The 18412-nt window shown below is 50.3% G+C and overlaps 1 long non-coding RNA gene across 1 annotated transcript; it reads left to right on the forward strand.

Moving 5' to 3' along the window:
• The first annotated feature begins 1519 nt into the window (after nt 1-1519).
• Nucleotides 1520-2810, forward strand: LOC125436031. The gene is made up of 2 exons (XR_007244977.1): nt 1520-2175; nt 2650-2810. It is a non-coding gene; the product is annotated as an uncharacterized LOC125436031 (long non-coding RNA).
• Nucleotides 2811-18412: the final 15602 nt, after the last annotated feature.

Consider the following 18412-nt stretch of genomic DNA (forward strand, 5'->3'; position numbering starts at 1 on the left):
CCAGCATGGCCAATTGGCCATGCTGGCAGGGGTTGATGGGAATTGTAGTCCATTACATCTGGAGTGCCAAAGGTTCGCCACCACTGTTATAGATGAAAAACAACTGCAGACAGCGCAGTTTTGGTCAGCTGTGTATTACATTAATTTGTCGTTGTTTTAATTAATTTTTACCCAAGGGAATTTTATTGATTATTTTTACTTGTGTTTTCTGACCTGTTTTATATAGTGTTGTTCATGCTGGTCTGTGACGGCATTACTAAACTGTCGCTGTGAAGTGTTTTGCCAGTTGTCCTGTGAAGTTTTGCCAGTTGGTTTGAGTTTTATAACATGACTAAGGAAGGCTGGAGATGGAATTCTTGGGAGAAGGCAAAGGTTATGGTTAGATTTCTCACAGAAACTAATTGGATTTTTAATTGATTGAGTTTCTACCATGCCCATTCCCATCCAAAATTGGGTTTCGCATAGCTTGCAGAAATTTAAAATGCAGTATTATGGTAAAATATTACTATAAATTAATAATATATTAAAACCCAAGCTAGAATATATTGATAGTGGATTATAAACAACACTATCATAAATAAACTACAATTTTCAGAATTCTTTGCGAGAGAGGCTGTATGGCAACCTTTTCAGATCACATTTTGACTTAGTAAAAAGGCTCATAGTGTCAGCAACTACAGCTTCTCCCCACATTGTGCCACTCTGAAGCACACGGGTCCCCAGCATTGGACCAACTTTTCTGGTGTCCCCTGAGTGTTTTTATAAAGGAGATGAAAGTCAGTGTGCTGCAGTGGTTAAGAGTGGTGTACCCTAATCTGAAGAACTGGGTTTGATTCCCCGCTCCTCCACATGAACAGCAGTCTCGATTCTGGAGAATCAGGTTTGTTTCCCCACTCCTCCGCATGAAGCCTGTTGGGTGACCTTGGGCTAGTCAGAGTTCTCCCTCTCAGCCCTATCTGTCTCACAAGGTGTCTGTTGTGGGTAGAGGAAGGAAAAGTGGGTTTGTAAGCCACCTTCAATCTCCTTACAGAAGAGAAATGAGTAGAACTCCAAAAATCTTCTTATTCAACCCTTGTTCAACATGGCTGCTGTTTGGTCACCGAAGATCTGATTGGCTGTGCAGATGAAAATAATGTTTCATCCTCGTCTGCCACCAATATTTGTTTTATTCTTTCTGTGTAATTTTTAAAAAATCATTCCTTCCCTCCACTTTGGAATACTACATGTATGTGGCTTCGCCTCCCACAGCAGCCATTTTGTTGGCTGCATCTCTTATGGCAGCCATTTTGTAGCTGTGCCACCAACCCGTCAGAATTCCAAAGGTGCCCACAGTCCAGGGAAGGGTGAGGGCAGAGGTGGGATCCAACCAGTTCTCACCACTTCTCTAGAAGTGGTTACTAATTTTTTCTGAGTGCCGAGAGAAGGGGTTACTAAAGCAACCTCCCTGCCCAATAGGGACTGGAGGTGCGTGTGTGCGGCGGCGGCACTGTTTGAATCCCACCACCATTGGAACCTGTTATTTAAATTTTTGGATCCCACCACTGGGCGAGGGGACCCCTGCTGTAGCAAGGGTTCCGGGTCAACAGAGAAGCCTGATGATGCCTTATTTTTTGTGCAACCCTTCTGACCCCATCAGGGGAATTGCTGATGGGCAGAAATGGGCAGGGAGTTGTGTGTTTAGTTGTGGCCGAGCACTTCAGAAGAGCTTTTTGTTTGCATCTCAGGTGACATGCGTTCTTTTACTATTGAGCGCCCGTTTGAGCTGCACCCTTCCCCACACCAGCTTCTGGTTATTATCCTACATACCTTTCCAGGGAACACTTTGTAACTAGGAAATTGTTGGTTGCATTGTTGAAAGGATTCATGGCCAGAATCACAAAGAGAAATGCATCTTACCGTGCCATTCTTCTGAAGACGTCAGCTATAGCTGCAGGCAAAATGTTAGGAGCAAAAGCTACCAGACCTTGACCACACAGCCTGGAAAGCCCACAACACCCAGGAAATGGTTCATTTTGAAGAGCATCGTGGTTCATCCCAATCTGAAAGTATTTTCTTCTCTTTGTCAGCAAGCGTCCATCTTCCTCGCATTGGCTATGCCACCAAAGGTTTTAATTGGTATGGAACAGAGCGACTCATTCGAAAATACTTGGCCAGAAGAGGAATCCCGACCTTTGTGTATCCTTCTAAAGTGGGAGGTGTTTGGGGGTTTTTTTGCAGCTTCTGTCAGAACCCAAATTTGGGGGGTTGACCTTTTATTATTGCCTGCTTTTGCCAGAGGTAATTGGGCCCTTTTCAAGCTCTAAAGTGCTAAGATTGCTGCTGTGTAATTGAATGAGATCCAGGTTCTTGATTCAAATACTTAATTCTACCTTTCTGGACTATTTGGGAAGTTCTATAATCTTGTTATATAGCAGAACTTCAGGCTGAGGTCACAACCTCTCCTGAGCAGAAAATCCAACTGACCCATTTCTGTTCCCCTCATTTATTTTGTTATGCGAAATGGGAATTCAAGCGTTAAAGCATCCTTCTCCCAGGTCTTCAAAATGCCCATCTTCTCCCCCCACTCACCCACCCCACCACCCCACGTTTGGAAGTCCACAAATGGGAATTATCAAGACTTGAGGGAAATTCCTTAACTTTCTTTTTTAGCTATTACTTCCCTCGGAATAAAGCATCAACCTCGTCGCAGGTCTTTGCATTGTCAGCACCAAATCCTTAGCCCTGAAGAGGGTCCCCATAACAGAATAGCCTGTTTTCTTGTGCCTTTTTGTGAATTGTTAAAATGCAATAAAAACCATTGTATGTTTCCAGCATAGAGTCTTTCTGTTGAGGTCATCTGAAATTTAGTTCTGTTGTTTAAATGGAAGCTGCACTTTTGTATGGACAAATGAGGGCTTGAAGAGTGGTCTTCTTGACGCTGTTCTCCATGTGCAAAGAAGAGGACTATTTGGCTCAGCTGTGGGAGCCCAGCAGGAAAAATGCAATAAGATAAAACCGGGTTGTGTAACTTTTCCCTCCAACTTTCCTTTGTGGGTCCACAGTTGTTTTAGCTTTCTGCCTAGAGGCAGGACAACATCTCTTGGAAACAAGGGCATGGTGGAGCACCCTTAAATTCTGGATCCGGCTTTGTTTTTTCAGTGATCCTAACAGCCTCATTCACTGCTCCCTCCCTGAACTCCAGTCATCTGCCTGGTGGGCCCACATCAAGCTTAAGATCTCCTCCCTGGGTTTCACTTGGGACCAGCTCCTTATGCTTCCCCCCAGTGATCTGCGCCACCGTATTAAGGAACGGCTATTCGACCAGGAACATCAACTCCTAGTTAGCAAAGCAAGGAGCCTGTTTTCCCCCCTTCACTTTGAAATCATGCCCGGGACCTGCAGGACAGCTGCTTACTTAAACATCTTGCTCGACCCTAAGTCTAGGTGGTTATTCACCAGAGCAAGAACGAACACATTCCCTCTTACCTTTTACCCGGAGAGATTCACTGCATACTCACAGGAAAAGCGTACATGTCCATATTGCTCAACCTCTGAGGAATCATTGGAGCATGTTCTTTTAGTCTGCCCAAAATTCATAGATCTCAGACCTAGTTTGTTTTTTTCAACACCGACTTACTTGTGCCCTCCATATCCCAAATTGAACCGCCTCTTGAACAATGAGGATCCCAGGCAGCTGAAAATGGTGGCCAAGTTCCTGCTCGATATTGTGAAATAAGTCTCTGGCTCTCCTTTTATTCACTTATTTTCTTGAAGTTTGTACTGTATGAACTACGAGCAGTTGTTTTACTCCGGTAAACTCTGGATCATACTACTGCACAGTTTCATCTGTATTTTCTCTTGATGCCTAATAAAGGTTTTTGAATTGAATTGTTTTAGCTTTGATCAGATTTGTTTTTCTGGTCGTGATGAGTAAGGTGTTCATTCTTGTGAGAAAACAGCAGTTTAGATGTTTCAGTTGTTTTGCTGTAACAGCAGGAAAAGAGACCACTCCTTGAGAAAACAGAGCTGGGAGAACTGTTTTCACTTGTTTTCACTGGGCTGCAACTAACTTGTCCAGTTGAGCTCAATAGGATTTAAATGCAGTTAAGTTCCCTTAAGTATGGTCACAAAAAATATTTTAATTTTTTAAAATTTCATTAAGAGCCAAGCTAGACATGCTGGCAAAGAGGGCATCTGCCCGAACAATATCTAGCTCTCCCTCAGGAAAACTTTGGGGGAAAAATATCTGGATATTTCCCTGGCCTTGTCCTGCAGCATCAGCTGCCACTGGTCGAGGGTAGGGTGAACCAACAGAAAGCATCACAGGATTTTATTATCCTCACGCCATTTCCTGCCTGTCTCACAACACAGAGGCTATCAGCTGGATTTTTTTTTAAGTTCCAGGGGAGAGAAACTGAGTCACTAGGCACCTACCCAAGACTGGATCAATAACGGGAGAAATGGACAGGTGTGAAATGATTTGCTTTTAAAAGAGAAAAATGCTGTTTATTCAAAAAGACGACTGCGAGAGGTAAAAATCAGTTGTGGGATGTTAAGATCTAGGCAGTATGTGACCATTGGGAGCGCGGGGGGTGGGTATCCTGTTGGGGAGGCACTCTGTTCCACGCCAAACCCAGCCAACTCCACCAGCCTCCTGGAACTCCTCAGAGAGTCAGATGGCGAAATGACCCAAATGACATCTTACTCATGTAGACTAAACTTTCTCCCTCTGCATCCAAATCCTGACAGGCTGCCCTTCCACAGGTTCCTTGCTGATAGGAGCTAAGAATCACGTGCTGCAAAAGCAACAGCAGGCATGCATGGTAAACAAAGTGATGGGCGAGCACAAAATGAAAAGGTGTACAGTTGTGTAAAACAGAAGGGGACACCCAGGCTGTTCCCAGATCTCATGAAAGAAATGGTGGACATTCATTCAATTCCCCTTGTTTGAAGCTTTTCACAATCTGGTTTAGTTTTGTTTTGTCTTCACCAAGAAGAAGAAGAGTTTGGATTTATATCCCCCCTTTCTCTCCTGCAGGAGACTCAAAGGGGCTGACAATCTCCTTGCCCTTCCCCCCTCACAACAAACACCCTGCGAGGTGGGTGGGGCTGAGAGAGCTCCGAGAAGCTGTGACTAGCCCAAGGCGTGTGTGGGAGTATACAGGCTAATCTGAATTTCCCAGATAAGCCTCCACAACTCAAGCGGCAGAGCTGGGAATCCAACCCAGTTCCTCCAGATCAGAGTGCACCTGCTCTTAGCCACTGCTCTTAGCCACTATGCCACTGCTGCTCCCAACCTAAATCATTGACTGGTGCACCGCTCTGGGTGCTGCATGGGACCTTGGCATTTGAGGAACTTGATCAAGTACTCACCCCAACCCAGATACAACCAACAGGGCAACCATCCAAGCCAGGATGTAACCCAGCTCAAGAAGATCTTTCAGACTTGATTGTTTTCAAGGAGAAGTTGATCCTCAGCAAATACAAAGTTTTCCCACTGAAACCAAGAAGATTTAACTCAGGCTGAAGTTTAGCTGCTTTAAAAAAAACCCATATCATTGTGCACAGAAGTGAGCTCATGGTCGAGCATTGTTAGGTGCCTGCCTGGGCTATTGTTTCAGCCAGCCAATCGCAGCCCTTGGAGCAAACCCCTCATTTGCATAACTGCCACTATTTAAGCTTGGTAAGAGTGAAGTCGCCTTCATTTGTAGTGTGGCAGCTGGAAGGAAGAGGAGAGACGCCTTGGCTGCTGTCCCAAAAGACAAGAAGGCCCCCACACAGGAGGAGGAGAAGGAGGAGGAGGTGGCAGCAGCAACAGCAAAGCAGGCCCCAGAAGAACCTGGCCAAGCAACACAAGCTTCCTTCTGGGTTGAGAAAAAACTTTTGCCCTATTAGGTTTCCAAGCTTCTTCCTCCAGAACTGCCCCTTCCCCTCCTGGTCTTTCAATAAGCAGATGCAGGAAAGGGCCCTTTCCTTTTGTATGGCCAAGCACTCTCCAGACATTGGGGCCAAAGCCCATCATCTGATGACCAGGCGGGCAGAAGAAGCAGAAAGTGCTCCCCTATTTTACCAGATTTTCTGGAGGCGACTATCGAGGTCATGGTGTAAAGGATTCAATGGTGTTGATGAGCGGGTCAGCCGCCTGGCCTTGACTACATTCCACAGCCCGGGCGATGGGCCAGCTTCTCCGGCGGAGACCTTATCTCTGCGAGGGAGATGAGACCTCCGTTCCCATGGGAATCCGGGAGGGGGGATGGGATGGACAGAGTTATAACCCGTGCTTCTGGCGGGAAATCTTATTCCTGCCACTGCGTGTACGTGAGCTTTCTAGGATGTCTGAATAAACGGTCTTTTACACCCCAAAAGCCTTTTATTTCTGCTTCTATGGAATTCCTTACATTGTGGCAGGAATCCATCGTTCATCTATCTTCCTAGTGCAGTGGACCTCTGGTGTCTCGGCATGGAGAGGTTGAATGATCCTGTGGAAGGTTCGGTAGCCCCCAAAGAGGGCTCCGAGCTCTCCCTCCTGGATTTAGAGGAACCGGCGGGAGAGCGGGTCTCGCTGGTGACTCTTTCCCGTCCTCGTATCAGCACGAGTCTTCCCTTACTCCGTTGGAACGAGGGACGAGAAGACGACCATGGGGACTTACATGAGTCGTTTGGGGCGCTGTCTATGGATTGAGCGCCTGTGGATCGGATTATCTACCCGTTTTGGTATGGATTACAAACCGCAGATGCAACCTGTCACCGAGGAGGCGGGCCTGACCACTGCTAAATGCGGCAACACAGGAGTCCATTGAGAGCGATTCACGGACTGAAGCCATTTTAATTTGATGCTCCCAAAGATCCACCGTGGCATAGCACTAGGGCCCGTCTGAAGTACCGGTGACACTGGGACTATACCAAAGAGTTGGGAGGGGTATCCGTACCGTCTTCCGATCGGACCCCCCAGATCCCGGACCAGCGGCTGCACCAGAGATACGTGGAGCCACCGGTGGGCACGCGGCGTCCTGCGTTCAGATGAAGAGGAGTCCGGAGAAAGCCTGCACTCCCAGCGGGATCTGTTCCCTCTCCCATCGAAAGAGAGCTGGGAGGAGGAAGTGGGCCGACTCGCGAGATGCTTAAAGAAGCATGGGCCCGTGAGCGCCAGCTATGGGAAGAGGAGCGAGAACAGCTGCAGCAAGAGCGTGAAAACGTGCAAAGAGGCCGGGAACAGCAGGCGCCAAAGGAAGTGCTTCGAATTGGACCGTGCCAAAGATGCGCTGCTTGACAATATGCACGGGAATCTATCCGTCCATGATAAAGTCCTGGAACACTCCAAATTGGACTTACAGCTGACAACGCCAGTGTTCGAGCCTTGCGTACGCAAAGTGAACTTACCTGCAGCTGTTCAGCAGGAGACGAACTGGCTAAAGTGGAGCGAGAGAAAGCAGCTTTGCATGTGCACCAGGGCGCATTGACTCGCAAGGAGAGGAAGCTGGCTGCCTTGGAGAGGGAACTGAAGAAGCAGCAGAACAGGACAACCCAGAAGTTGGAGTCTACGGCGCTGTCGCGAAGATTTGCAGCCGGCGCCAGAGGGGCGACGCTGCTGGGTCCTACCACCTTCCAAGGACCGGCTCCCACCGGAACACCCTCGCGGCACCGGCGTTGATACCTCCACCTCCACCGATTCCGGCCCCTCCTGCGTAACCGCCCGCCTCCAACCTCGCGCAGCCTCGCGCAGCCGCGCCGCCCCTGCGGTGCGCCAAGGAGCGTGGAGAGGGGATATTACAGACCTCCAATACCTGCCGGTTCCCCGATGGGACCGGCTTCCAAACTTCCCTACTTCATCTTGCACCTTCGATGCCCACATGGAGGACTATGGCGATTTATACCCGGTCTGGTAGCGCGAAAACATACGGGACACCGGCTCAGTCCTGGATGGGGCGGCAGCCGACTGGTTTAATGACTCTTACGAACCTGCAAGATGAAGATGCTACTTTACGGTGCCAGCGTTCCTCAAAGAAACCTTAAGGACTGCAGCTTCCAAGATCCGGGTGCTGAAAATGAAGCTATCAGCACCATCAAATCTATCCAGCAAAGGCAACGGCTTCGTTTGCAGGAATTTGCCCATTAATTTCGTCGCGGCGGCTGCTCGACTCACTCCTGAGTAGCCTGAGCGCATGAAATGTGAATACTTCACCGGATGCTGTTATTGACGGCAAGCTGCGTGAAAGCGGTGTTTTTTTAATTCGGGTCCCCCGCACTATTGCTGATTGGATGGAATTGGGATCCCCAGGTGAAGCGTCTCGTTTAGAGTGCGGCTTCGTGCCGGAGGCAGCCCGCAACCAAGCTCCCTTCCTCTACGACCGCCACTCGCGTCCACCAAGCCAAGCCCAGCCGCCCCTACCGAGACCACCTCCGAGCGCCGTCGCTTCGACTGGGATTGTGTCTTTACTCGCGGAGGACCAGGTCATCTGGCCGTAACTGCCCGAAAAAGCAGAAGCCAACAGCTCCGGACGCTGGCGCTTCCATCTGTAAACCACCACGCTTGATCCGGGCTGTAGGCTCGATCTAAGGCAGGTGCCGAAGAAGCGACCCAGAGGAGGGGGAAGCAGCTGTTTGCCTTTCTTCAACCCCATGGACATGGGTTCGACTCCAGGCAGCGGTGAGTGAAGGCAGCGCTCCCATTACAATCAAAGCGTTTCTGGCCAGCCCAGCTAAGCATACCTGGTATTATAGCCTCAGCCCTTGCCCAATGGATTCTGGCTGCTCCCATTGCTTATCACGGCCCCGGAGTGGCGGGAGGAGCTAAGAGTCTAGACCAGAAGTCCCCCTGGCTAAAAAAGCCCATACCATTCACCCAAATGGGCGCCAGTCCTCTCGGGCCGAAAGGACCGGCCCAGTTCAAAACGCACAACGGTTCTCCTCCGCTGCGCCGACCATTGGGAGAAAATTAGTTTTATTCTGGCGCCAGTGGCTAAAGCCTCCATGGTGCAGGCATGCCATGGTTGTTGTTGCATGAACCAAAAGTCGCGCTTTGGAAAGAAAGGATCTTAGAATTCACTGACCCTCCCTGCGGTGAAAGAACACATGAATTGGGTGGAAGCTTCGGCCCTACTCCTGACACACACACACCCCTGGCTTCATCAGCGATTGTTCCCGATTCTACCGGCATTCCACCCGGCGATACCAAGATTTAGCCAGAGTATTTCCGAGAACAAGAATGCGATCAGTTGCCACCCTATAGAGACACTGACTGCCAAAATCGTAATTAGCCAGGGAAGCAACTACCCAAAGGTAGAATCTACCGCATGAGTCCCAATGAGGAGAAGGAACTTCGTGCCTTCTTAGACAAGAACCTCGCTCGCGGGTTCATCACGACGGAGCTACCAAACACACACATGCTGCTCCTGTATTGTTTGTAAAAAAGAAAGATGGGTCTTTACGGCTCTGCACAGATTACCGAGGACTCAATGCAGTCTCCCTGTCCAATAAATACCCTTTGCCATTAATCAAGGACCTTTTAAGGCGCCATTGGGCAAGGGACGCATCTTTACTAAGTTGGACTTGAGAGAAGCTTACTACAGGGTCAGAATTGCTGAAGGCTATGAACACTTGACTGCATTTAACACAAAGTTTGGACAGTTTGAATACTTAATAATGCCATTCGGGTTAAGTGGGGCCCCCGGAGCGTTTATGGCCCTTATCAACGAAGTTCTCCATGATTTATTGTACAAGGGAGTAGTGGTGTATACTTAGATGGCGTTTTAATTTATTCACAAACCATGGAGGAGCATGAAGCATTGGTTAGGAAGTATTGGCACGCTTGCTCAACAACTCCCTCTTTGCCAAGCACCAAATGCTGTTTCCACCAAACCTCTATTGACTATTTGGGTTACCGAATCTGCGCCCGAGGGCCTAAAAATGGATCCTGCTACAAGATTGATGCAGTCCTCCAATGGCCTGCCCCTACCAGCCGAAAAGAACTCCAATCTTTTCTAGGTTTTGCTAATTTCTATCGTGGCTTTATACCCCAATTCGCTGAACTGACTCTCCCACTCACAGACCTCTTACGCACTAAGGGTAAAGATCCACTGACTGCCAAGCCCGGGGCCCCCCTTTCCTGGTCTGAAGAATGTCAGACAGCCTTTCAGCTTTTAAAATCTGCTTTTACTACCGAACCTATCCTAAGGCACCCTGACCCAGATCTCCCGTTTGTGGTTCCGCGTGGATACCTCCCGGACAAAGCGCTTAGGGCAGCCCTGTTGCAGAGAAATAAAGATGATAGGCTGGTTCCGTGTGCTTATTTATCAAAGAAATTCTCCGGTGCTGAACTCAACTGGACTGGAGGGGATAAAGAGGCTGCGGCCATCAAAGTAGCACTCTCCACTTGGCGCCACTGGCTGGAGGGGGCTAAACACCCCTTTCAGGTTTGGTCGGATCACAAGAACTTGGCCGCCCTCTCCACCCCCCTCAAGATGTCCGCGAAGCAACTTCGTTGGGCCGATTTCTTTTCTCGTTTCTCTTTCACGGTCCATTTTTTCCCCGGAAAAACCAATAAACTGGCTGTAAAGGATTCAATGGTGTTGATAGTGAAGTAACCTTGAGTACATTCCACAGCCCGGGCGATGGGCCAGATGCATCGGCGGAGACTTTATCTTTGCGCGGGAGATGAAGACTCTGTTCCCATGGGAAGCAGGAAGGGGGGATGGGGTGAATGGTATTATAACCTGTGCTTCTGGCGGGAAGTGTCATTCCTGCCACTGCGTGTACTTGAGCTTTCTAAGATGTCTTAATAAATGGACTTTTACTCCCAAAGCCTTTTATTTCTGCGTCTATGGAATTCCTTACATTGTGGCAGGAATCTTAATTCATCTATATTCTTGTGCAGTGGACCTCTTGTCTTGCGATGGAGAGGTTGAATGTTACTGCCCGAGGAAGAGTCGCGGTAGCCTTAAAAGAGGAGCTCCGACCTTTCCCTTCTGGATCTGGAGAAACCGGCAGGAGAAACCTTGGGCCTCGCTGGTGGCTCTTTCCGATCCTCGTATCAGCCTGAGTCTTCCTTTACTCCGTTGGAGCGAGGGACGTGGCGGCGGCGATAAGGGGACTTCCATGAGTGCGTTTGACTGTCCATGGATCGAGCGCCTGTGGATCCGGATCTCTACCACCCGTTCTGATGTGGATTACCAAACCTCAGATGCAACCTGTCATGGAGGAGACGGGCCGATAGCCACCTTTCATCGCGGCGAAGCAGGAATCCGGTGAGGCGATTCCTGGACTCGTATTACCAGTGATGCTCCCAAAGGAACCACCGTGGCACAACACTGGGGCCCGTCCAAAGGACACCGGGACTAAACCTGGAATTGGGAGGGGTATCCGTACCGCTTCCCTGTCGGACCCCCCCCATCCCGGTCCGGCGACCGCACCTGAAGTGCCTCGGGGAGCCACCGGTGGCTACGGCGACTCACCGGTGTCTCCGATGGCTCGCTTCCTGATGACGAAGAAGTCTGAAGAAAGCCTGCATTCCCAGCCGGACCGGTTTCCTCTCCCCTCGAGGGAAGACGGGGATGAGGAAGTGGAAATGACTTCGAGATGCCCAAAGCTGACATGGAGCCGTGAAGCGCCAGCTATGGGAGGAGGAAACGAGGCACAGTTGCAGCAAAAGAAGCGAAAACCTGCAGAGGACCCGGGAACAGCTTAGCAAAGAAGTCCAGCTTTCGAGGATTGGACCGTGCCAAAGAAGCAGCTCAAGCGACAATACGCCCAGAATCTGTCGGTCGCGGCAAGTACTGCAACACTCCAGAGTGGATTTACAATGACAACGCGAAAGCGTTCAGGCTCGCTGCGCACGCAAAGTGAACTCACTGAAGCCCTAAAGCGGAACCCGAACTGGTTAAGGTAGAAACGAGAAAAAAGCTGCTTTTATGCGCACCAAGATGCATTGGCTGCGCCAAGGAGAGGGAGCTGGCTGCGTTGGAGAGGGAACTAAAGAGGCAGCAGAACCAGGGGGCCCCAAGTTGGAGCCTATGCTGTCACTGATCATGCCGGTGCCAGAGGGGCCCGCGTACCTGGGTCCCGCCACCCATACTAAGCATCAATGCCAGCGCCCCCGATTCCGGCCCCCCCCATTTTAGCAGCTGCCTGCCCAACCTGCTCAACCAGCGCAACCACCTCCCCAGCAGGCGCCAAGGGCCGTCGAGCGGGGCTACTATCGGCCGATTTGATACCAGCCCGTTTTGATGGGACCGCTACCAAACTTCCCTACTTCATCTTGCAACTCAATGCCCGCTTGGAAGACTATGATGATCTATGCGGTCTGAACGCGAAAAAATCACGGGACATCGGCTCAGTCCTGGATGGGAGGGCAGCAGCCGACTGGTTAAATGACTGTTTAGGATTTGCAGGATGGGGACTCATTACAGTGCCCGCATTCCTCCAAGCTTTAAAATGGCACAAAGATCCAGGCGCCGAGAATGAAGCTATCCGCACCATCAAAACCATCCAGCAAAGGCAACCGCCCGTTTGCAGAATTTGTCGTCGTGAATTTGGTCGCGGCGGCTGCTTTCGACTTCCTCCTGAGTGGCCTGAACGCATGAAATGCGGTGATAATACTTCTCGAATCGCGGTGGACCCAGCAAACTTCACGATGAAAGCGGTGTTTTTAATTCGGGTTCCTCGTACCATTACCGATTGGATCCAGTTAGGGGTCTCCAGGTGGCGTCTCGTTTGGAATAAATTTCGTCAAGGAGGCCGCCCACGCCCTAAAACCACTACTGTGTCCACCAAAATCCAAACCCAGCCGCTCCTACCGAAACTTCACCTCTGAGCAAATTAGCCGACTTGGATTGTGTCTTTACTGCGGAGGAGCCAGGTCATCCTAGCCGCCAACGCTGTCCCAAGAAGCAAAAACCAACGGCTCCAGCTCCGCGCACTCCGTCTGCCAAACCACTGCGCGGGTCAGGGCCGCCTCCCGCTGGCACAGATCTAAAGCGGTGACCGAAGGCGACCCAGAGGAGGGGAGAAGCAGCTGTTTGCCTTTCTTCAGCCCCCATGGACATGGGCCACGACTCCTGACGCGGTGAGTGAAGGCAAGCTCCCATTACTGTTCAAGCATTTCTGGCCAACCCCGCTAAAACACACTTTCGCGTATGGCACCGGCCCTTGTGGATTCCGGCTGCTCGCACTGCTTATCTCGGCCCCAATTCTTAGAGGAGCTAGGTCTGGAGCCAATTCCCCTGGCTAAGCCCATACCATTCACCCAAATGGACGGCAGCCCCCTCGGAAGCTTGAAAGGACCGGCCCAGTACAAAACACCTGGCGGTTCTCCTCCCGTTCGCGCCGACCATTGGGAAGAAAGTGGATTTCATTTTAGCGCCAGTATTCAAACACTCCATAGTTTTGGGCATGCGCCAGTTATTGTTACATGAACCAAAATTCATTTGGAAAGAAAGGATCCTAGAATTCACTGACCCTCCCTGCGGTGAACACATGAATTGGGAAGAAAACCCAACGTCTCCTGACACACCCCCCTCTCTGGCTTCCTCAGTGATTGCTCTCGATTCTATTGGCATCCCACCTGCATATCAGGATCTAGCCAGAGTTTTTCAGGAGCAGGAATGCGATCAGTTGCCACCCCACAGAGACACTGACTGTAAAATTGTCATACAACCAGGGGCACAACTACCCAAGGGTAGAATCTATCGCATGAGTCCCAATGAGGAGAAGGAACTTCGTGCCTTCTTAGACAAGAACCTTGCTCGCGGGTTTATACGGCGGGCCACCAAACACACACACGCTGCTCCCGTTTTGTTTGTCAAAAAGAAAGATGGGTCTTTACGGCTTTGCACAGATTATCGAGGTCTCAATGCGGTCTCCCTGTCCAATAAATATCCTTTGCCTTTGATCAAGGACCTTTTAGATGCACTCGGCAAAGGACGCATTTTTACTAAATTGGACTTGAAAGAAGCTTACTACAGAGTCCGAATTGCTGAAGGTTATGAACACCTGACTGCGTTTAACACAAAGTTTGGACAGTTTGAATATTTAATAATGCCATTCGGGTTAAGTGGGGCCCCCGGAGCTTTCATGGCCCTTATCAACGAAGTTCTCCATGATTTACTGTACAAGGGAGTGGTTGTATACTTAGATGACGTCTTAATTTACTCGCAAACTATAGAAGAGCATGAAATATTGGTTCGAGAGGTATTGAAACGCTTGCTTGACAACTCTCTCTTTGCCAAGCTCTCCAAATGCTGTTTTCATCAGACCTCCATTGACTATTTGGGTTACCGGATCTCGCCCGAGGGCTTAAAAATGGATCCTGCTAAAATTGACGCAGTCCTCCAATGGCCTGCCCCCACCAACCGCAAAGAACTCCAGTCGTTCCTTGGTTTTGCTAATTTCTATCGTGATTTTATACCCCAATTTGCTGAACTGACTCTCCCTCTCACAGACCTCTTACGCACTAAAGGTAAAGATCCACTGTCCGCCAAGCCCGGGGCCCCCCTTTTCTGGTCTAAGGAATGTCAAACAGCCTTTCAACTATTAAAATCTGCGTTTACCACCGAACCTATCCTAAAGCACCCTGACCCGGATCTCCCGTTTGTGGTTCACGTGGACGCCTCGGACAAAGCACTTGGGGCAGCCCTGTTGCAGAAAAATAAAGATGGTAGACTGGTTCCGTGTGCTTATTTGTCTAAAAAATTCTCTGGTGCCGAACTCAACTGGACTGTGGGAGACAAGGAGACTGCGGCCATCAAAGCAGCACTCTCCACTTGGCGCCACTGGCTGGAGGGGGCTAAGCACCCCTTTCAAGTTTGGTCGGATCATAAAAACCTGGCAGCTCTTTCCACCCCCCTCAAGATGTCTGCAAAACAACTTCGTTGGGCCGATTTCTTTTCTCGTTTCTCTTTTACAGTCCATTTTTTCCCTGGGAAAACCAACAAATTGGCTGACGCGCTCTCGCGCCTACCCGGGGAGGGGGGTGGGGCTGCCTTACGAGACATTCCACGCACTGTTCTTACCCCCTCCCAGTTGGGGTTGGCTGTCACCCGATCTCAAACGTCCACTTCTCCTCCACCCCCCGTTCCCAGTCTCGTCTCTCCTTTCCTTCGGGAATTGGAGGAGGCGGGGCTGCATGAGCCTCCAGCGGCCGAAGGAGACTCCCAATTGCGTTTGGAGAATGGAGTTTGGCGGAGGGGGGAATGTTGGTACGTGCCTCCCCCCCTCCGCAAGCAGGTTCTGGAAGCTTGCCACGATGCCCGCTCGGCTGGACATTTTGGCTTTTTGAAAACTCTGCACTTAGCCCGCCGGCAGTTCTGGTGGCGCGCAATGCGCAAAGACATTGAGGCATACATTAAGGGCTGCTCGGTTTGTGCAGAAGCCAAAACCATCCCGGGAAAGCCCCATGGACTATTGAAACCTCTCCCGGTAGCTTCCCGCCCTTGGGAAGTCATCTCCATGGATTTCATTACAGATTTGCCCGAAAGTCATGGCAATACGGTTTTATGGGTGGTGGTAGACTTATTCTCTAAGCAAGCCCATTTTATTCCATGTGCTTCCATCCCCTCCGCTCCTAAATTGGCACGGCTGTTTATTCAACATGTTTACCGTCTCCATTCCGCCCCCGTTAAGGTGGTCTCCGACCGCGGCCCCCAATTCATCTCAAAGTTCTGGAAAGCGTTTTTGAGGCTGTTGGGGGCCGCCCCGGCCGTCGCCGCCCCCTACCACGTTCAAAGTGACGGCGAGACGGAGAGAACGAACAGAACCCTAGAGCAGTATTTACGTTGTTACACCAACTACCACCAAGACAATTGGTGCGAGCTTATTCCGTTTGCGGAGTACGCCTACAACAATGCGGTTCATAGTAGTACAAAGAAAACCCCCTTTGAAATTGTGTCTGGTCGCTCCTTCCCGCCGTTGCCACAACTACCCGCAGCTGCTTTGGACCCCCCAGAATTTCAACAATGGATTTCATCCCTAGCCGAGGGATGGAAGTCGGTCCAGACCGCCTTACAACAAGCAAAGGACTCCCAAAAACTGCAAGCGGATAAACACCGCTCAGATTTCCCTCTGCGTGTGGGCTCCTGGGTGTATTTATCTACAAAAAATCTCAGAGACGTGCATAAATATTCCAAACTTGGCAAGAGATTTGTGGGACCTTTTCAGATTACTAAAGTGATTAATGATGTCACTGCTCGCTTAGATTTGCCTAACTCTCTTAGTAACATCCATCCTGTCTTCCATTCCAGCTTGCTCAAGGAGGCTCCCGCTTCCGATGCTTGGCACGACCCGCCGGAGAGGCCCCCACCGACTATTATTGATGGCCACAAGCACTACGAAATTGACGCTATCCTGGACTCTCGCTTTAATCGCAAACGCTTGCAATATTTAGTTTCTTGGGTGGGATATTCCTCTGGGTATAATCAATGGGTTTATTCCGAAAACATTGAAGCCCCCACCCTTATTTCTGCTTTTCACCGCGCCTTTCCGCATAAACCTGGGGGGAAGGGGTCTTCTTTAGGGGAGGCAGAGTGTAAAGGATTCAATGGTGTTGATAGTGAAGTAACCTTGAGTACATTCCACAGCCCGGGCGATGGGCCAGATGCATCGGCGGAGACTTTATCTTTGCGCGGGAGATGAAGACTCTGTTCCCATGGGAAGCAGGAAGGGGGGATGGGGTGAATGGTATTATAACCTGTGCTTCTGGCGGGAAGTGTCATTCCTGCCACTGCGTGTACTTGAGCTTTCTAAGATGTCTTAATAAATGGACTTTTACTCCCAAAGCCTTTTATTTCTGCGTCTATGGAATTCCTTACACTGGCTGATGCGCTCTCGCGCCTACCCGGGGAGGGGGGTGGAGCTGCCTTACGGGACATTCCGCGCACTGTTCTCTCCCCCTCCCAATTGGTGCTGGCTGTCACCCGATCTCAGACATCCACTCCTCCTTCTCCGCCCATTCCCAGCCTGGTCTCTCCTTTCCTACGGGAACTCGAGGAGGCGGGGCTGCGCGAGCCTCCGGCGGAGGAAGGTGACTCCCAATTGCGTTTGGAGAATGGCGTTTGGCGGCGGGGGGATTGTTGGTACGTGCCTCCCCCCCTCCGTAAGCAGGTTCTCGAGGCCTGCCATGATGCCCGCTCGGCTGGACATTTTGGCTTTCTAAAAACTCTGCATTTGGCCCGCCGTCAGTTCTGGTGGCGCGCGATGCGCAAGGACATTGAGACGTATATTAAAGGTTGCTCTGTTTGTGCAGAAGCCAAGAACGTTCCGGGAAAACCCCATGGTCTGTTGAAACCTCTCCCGGTGGCCTCCCGCCCCTGGGAAGTCATCTCCATGGATTTTATTACAGATTTGCCAGAAAGTCATGGCAACACGGTCTTGTGGGTGGTGGTGGACTTATTTTCTAAACAAGCCCATTTCATCCCATGTGCTTCCATCCCCTCCGCTCCTAAGTTAGCGCGTCTGTTCATTCAGCATGTTTACCGTCTACACTCCGCCCCCGTTAAGGTGGTCTCCGACCGCGGCCCCCAATTCATTTCAAAGTTCTGGAAAGCTTTTCTAGGGTTGTTAGGGGCCGCCCCGGCGGTCGCCGCCCCCTACCACGTTCAAAGTGACGGTGAGTCGGAGAGAACGAACAGAACCCTAGAGCAGTATTTACGTTGTTACACCAACTACCACCAAGACAATTGGTGCGAGCTAATTCCGTTTGCAGAGTACGCCTATAATAATGCGGTTCATAGCAGTACAAAAAAGACCCCCTTCGAAATTGTGTCCGGTCGCTCCTTCCCGCCGTTGCCGCAACTACCTGCGGAAGCATTGGATCCTCCGGAGTTTCAGCAATGGATTTCGTCTCTGGCCGAGGGGTGGAAAATGGTCCAGACTGCCTTACAACAGGCTAAAGACTCCCAAAAGCTGCAAGCGGATAAGCACCGCTCGGATTTCCCTCTGCGTGTGGGCGCCTGGGTGTATTTGTCTACCAAAAATCTCAGAGACGTGCATAAATTTTCAAAACTAGGCAAAAGATTCGTGGGACCTTTTCAGATTACTAAAGTGATTAATGATGTCACTGCCCGATTGGATTTGCCTAACTCTCTTAGTAATATCCATCCTGTCTTCCATTCCAGTTTACTCAAGGAGGCTCCCGTTTCCGATGCCTGGCACGACCCGCCAGAGAGACCCCCACCGACTATTATTGATGGCCACAAGCATTACGAAATTGACGCCATCCTGGACTCTTGCTTTAATCGCAAACGCTTACAATATTTAGTCTCTTGGGTGGGGTATTCCTCTGGGTATAATCAATGGGTTTATTCCGAAAATATTGACGCCCCCGCCCTCATTTCTGCTTTCCACCGCGCCTTTCCGCACAAACCTGGGGGGGAGGGGTCTTTTTTAAGGGAGGCAGAGTGTAAAGGATTCAATGGTGTTGATGAGCGGGTCAGCCGCCTGGCCT

The sequence above is a fragment of the Sphaerodactylus townsendi genome, linkage group LG07 (assembly GCF_021028975.2).
Source record: "Sphaerodactylus townsendi isolate TG3544 linkage group LG07, MPM_Stown_v2.3, whole genome shotgun sequence".
Taxonomy (NCBI): domain Eukaryota; kingdom Metazoa; phylum Chordata; class Lepidosauria; order Squamata; family Sphaerodactylidae; genus Sphaerodactylus; species Sphaerodactylus townsendi.